Source organism: Apis dorsata, unplaced genomic scaffold (genome assembly GCF_000469605.1).
Source record: "Apis dorsata unplaced genomic scaffold, Apis dorsata 1.3 scaffold_181, whole genome shotgun sequence".
Classification (NCBI taxonomy): domain Eukaryota; kingdom Metazoa; phylum Arthropoda; class Insecta; order Hymenoptera; family Apidae; genus Apis; species Apis dorsata.
Window position 1 is genome coordinate 123527 of NW_006263467.1, and position 4562 is coordinate 128088.

Below are 4562 nucleotides of genomic sequence, written 5' to 3' on the forward strand. Positions count from 1 at the left end.
TTATCCGCACGATTGCGCCCTGGATGTCTTCTTCTCGACTCGTTTCCGGTATCAAAGTTCCCGCGTAACGAACGGTGGAGAGGGGGGGGCGATCTTAGATATCCTCCCTCGAGCTCTCCTCCTCCCCTCCCTCTCGATGCGCGTACATTCGTCCCTGGAAATTAAATATCATATATCGATCAGTTCGAGCAAACGATCAAATATAATAATTTGAACAATTTGGAAATAATAATAATAATAAATCTTTGCTTTTCTTTTTTTTTTTTTTCACACAAATCTTCGTTTTACACACTCTCTATACGTATATTATATTAAATATATGTTAATTCCCTCAAAGCGATTTTCGATTCCTCCTCCTCAAAACTTCGTTTCTTCAAAATTCCTCGCTTCGATCAATTTTCCTCCTTCCTTTGGAGGAAAACGGAACGATGCAGATGCAGAGACCAGACACCTCTCTCTCTTTTTTCCAAAAAGGTTTAAACAATGAAGGAGAGGAGGAGGTTGTGGACAAAATTTGTTCCTTTCGAAGAAAAGGAAAAGGTCGTGAAATTTTCGCGGATATCTTCTTCTTCTTCTTTCTCTTCGAGAAAGAGAGAGAGAGAGAGAGAGAGGTAACTGGCGACTTCCTACTACTACTACTAGTAGGGGGTGGGAACATCCTGGCCAGAGATGGATGGGGTTGTACAGGAAACCAGGATTCTTTTTCTTGCTCCGGGATCCGCCGGCTAACGGAAGCCACTTATCCGACCGTGTTGATCTTGGATGGGGCGCGTGGAAAATCCAGGGCGAGGAAATCTCGAATTTTTGATCCTTCCACGGAATCTAATTTCTTCTTCTGGCTCGTTAAATTTTGAAAAAATTTTAAAGTTTCTTTCCTCTCCCCACTGATTATTGTTATTATTATTTTTCCTTTCTCAAGAATTCAACCTCCCTTCGCGCTCGACCAGTAACGACTCGAGATGATTTTTAACGACACAAGAAAATTATTGTATATATATATTTTTTTTCTAAAACAAAGAGATGAGAAATCTTCGAATCGATACGAGAGAGATACGCAAAGAATTGTATTCGATTTTGGAAAGAGCCGCTTTCGTAATTTCTCGATGAATCAACTTATTCCACTTACCCTTTTCAGTTGAAAGAATTGTATATATATCCAAGTTTTCTTCTCGATCCAATCATCCAAAGGATAATTATTCCTTTCCTAAAATTTTCCAAAATTACACGGGAAATAAAATTCTTCCACCAAAAGATACTCAAAGAATCTCAAAAAAATTCACTTTCACTCTCTTTCTCTCGATCGAGAAACGTATCTCCTCCTCCTCGTCGAGAACAAAATTCTCCATCGAGTTGGAATCCCCTATCCACCGGCACAATGACCCGGAACAAGGTGAGAAACGAGAAGCAAGCGGAGGAGGAGGTAAAAAAAAGAAAAAAAAACCGAAAAGAAAGAGAGAGAGAGAGAGGAGTTGAACGTCGACCGCTAACTACTCGACGTATAACCGGTTAATTACGTTAAGATGGATTACTCGGGAAGTGTGTTTCAGTCGAACGAATTGGCTTAAAGGAAACGGAGTAAGGCGGGCGAGCTTTTAAAGCCGATATACACGACGCGCTTAATAAATTAATGGTAATAATTAGAGACAGACGGAGATAGGGTTAGGGGAATTAGGAGGAAAAAATTAGAGGGGGAAGAGGGAGAGGGAGATCCAAGGCGACAAACTATCCCGGTTTCGATTTTTAAGGGATTCTCAAATTTCGAAATCGAGGCGATTAAAAATCCTCCTCGACAAGTACTCTCCTCCTCTTCAACTCCTCTCTATCTTCCACCTCCACCTCCCCCACTCGAAAGGCGCGTCGAGACGCGAAAAACGTCGGCCTCGCCTCGACGACGAGGCGAATGTGGGTCAATTAGAGCGGCAATTAGCGGTAATCGCCGCGCGCGCTTTCGGCGCCTCGCCTCCTTCGACCTCCGCCGCTTATCCGCCCCTCCCCTCCGACAACACACACACACGCGCGCGCGCGCGCGAGAATCCGAAAAACGGAATGGATCGGAAAGCGAGTCGTTATCAGGAAAAATAAGAAAGAGGAAAATTTCTCGAGATCGAGACGATTCGTTGGCTGGAGGCGAGCCGAGCCACGACTGAACGTCATTTTTCCACGGCCCCACCTTGGTCCCCCCCTCTGCACACGGGTGCAGCGAAGACACGAAACATCCAAACTGTCCTCCCTCCTCCCCGCCCAATCGTGATCCGTGATTCTGGACCAGTTTTCTACGATTCTCACGGGACGGAGAACGGATGAAGAAGGGAGGGGAGGGATGCTGAGAAAGTGGACAACGGTCAAGCGAGCGGCCGTCCCGTCTCCTATGCTGCGTATAACCTGCTCGCTCTTCTCGTAGTAGGGGTTGAATATCTTCCTCTTCTTCCAGAGATCGAAGGAAAGGGGTTGTTCTGGGGATAATTTCTGGTTTGATCCAGGCGGGGATGGCGGAGTCGCGTGAGAAAGGATACGACCTTTGGCTACTATGTATCTGAGGAGAGGAGAGGAGAAGTATATTTCTTGGAGTTTGTCTTCTTTTTTCTTTTCCTTCGATGTTTCGAATTTTAATATATTTCACCGCCGCATTTCTTTTCTTTTTTTTCTTCTGCATCGTGTATAGAATTTACTCGAATCAATATCGTTGAGAACGAAGAAAGAGAGAGAGAGAGAGAGGAAGTTAAGGTAAATTTAGAAAAACAATTGAATTATTCGTTTAGTTAAGCCCAGCATCCCTCCTTTTTATACACTATATATATATATATATATACAGGGTTTGGTCATCCTTTATGGGTCTCTATTCTATTTGCATTTGGGATGAAGGTCAGTAGAAGGGATGGAAGTGTTTCCCCTTCGAGGTTATGAGCTCTATAAAATTCGCAAGTTTATAAGATATATCTCCAAATTGAGCTGGGGAAAATTATATCCTACAAGATAACAAACGGATAAAATCGAAGAAAATTCAATTCTCTTCGACGCACACTAACTTCTTTCCATAATTTTTCAAAATCGATTACAAGCAACTAGATGTTATACTTCAATAAAAAAAAAAAAAAAAAAAAGAAGAGAAAAATAATAGACACCCTCGATAATATACATTCCAAATCGTTCCATCGAGCGGCGATTAACTCGATGGATCGTGGAGAGAAGTAAGAACGGATGGGCAGAAGAGAGGGAGAGAGACGGAGAGAGAAGGAAAATGGAAATTAAAAGCGGTCCCGCGAATTAAGTCGACGTCGTGGCGGTGAAAGAATTATTCTCCCTCCCTCGGCATTGTTCCACGGACTCCCCCTCCTTCCTCGAGACAAAAGGGGTGGCACACGCTTAATTCTAAATTCGGCGCTAATAACGGGCAGAGCCCTCCTCCCCCTCCCCCTCTCCCTTCTCCTCCTCCGTGCGTTTCGTTAGCCGGCCGAGAGATTAANNNGGCCTAATGGCGGGTGTGCACGCGGAATTCGAATAATATTTGCCTTCGCCGCGACGCATGGCCACCCAAAGGTCTCGTGGGAGTGGCTAACGCGTTTCGATTCAACGCCGTGCATACATTGCGTAACAACACAACGTCGATAATTCGCGCGAGAGGAGAGGAGCATTTTTCTCCTCGATCTCGATCGTAAATCCTAAAGGTAAATCCTTTTGCTCGTCGCAAGAAATATTGTTGTATTTCCATCTTTTTGTATTTTTGTAGCAGTAGGAGGAGAGTCTCGATGATCTGATGGGTAAATGTAAAAGAGTAGAATTATTTTTTAACATAATATACACAATTTGGTTTATCGATATTTGGAATTTAAGTAATGAGGATTTTTCTACTCCCTACAACTGTTGCATCAGCGTTTTGTTTCGTTCGAAGGGACAAAGGAAGTCGTGGATGTTTTTACAACGGGAAGGGCGGCCATTCTCAACGGCGCGACGAGTTGTAAATTCGCTACTTTTCCAAGGATCATTTGAGAGATGACATTTGATTGTGCGCACCACACTCCCAGTCTCTTACCTGTACAAAATCTTTTCAAAATTCGTCAAGATCCTTCTTAAGGTAAGGTAAGGTAAAGACTTCAATTCTTGTGAGGAGAAGTAAGGCAAGTAACACAAGAATGGAAGATTGTAATAAACCTTTTGGAATTCTAACTGTACATGGTCATTCATTGTAATTATAAATAACTTTAAGTTGTTGCTTGGGGAATATTACCAAATCTCCCTTTAAAAATTTCATCTTTTAAATTTTATCGAAAAATCTAATTTAAATATCAATAATATCAAATATTAGATCAACATCCTAAACTAAAATATCTTTCGCGTCAAAAAGATGCCACTTTTAAACATTCAAAATCAAACAATTCGAAGATTTCTCGATTGTTAAAAGATCAATTTCATTAAAAACAAACTTTTCCTCTCTTAATACACATACATACTCCTAAAAAATGAGAAACGATCAAAAAACAAATTCTACCTTTCCACTTTTCCTCTTTTGTATTACAAAATACAAAACTGTCTCTCCACGAAAGAATTAAAAAAAAAAAAAAAAA

At 41.8% G+C, this 4562-nt stretch overlaps 1 long non-coding RNA gene across 1 annotated transcript in view; it reads right to left on the reverse strand.

Moving 5' to 3' along the window:
* Nucleotides 1-4562, reverse strand: part of LOC116185447 — an 8659-nt gene that overhangs the window by 2387 nt on the left and 1710 nt on the right. The window lies entirely within an intron of this gene.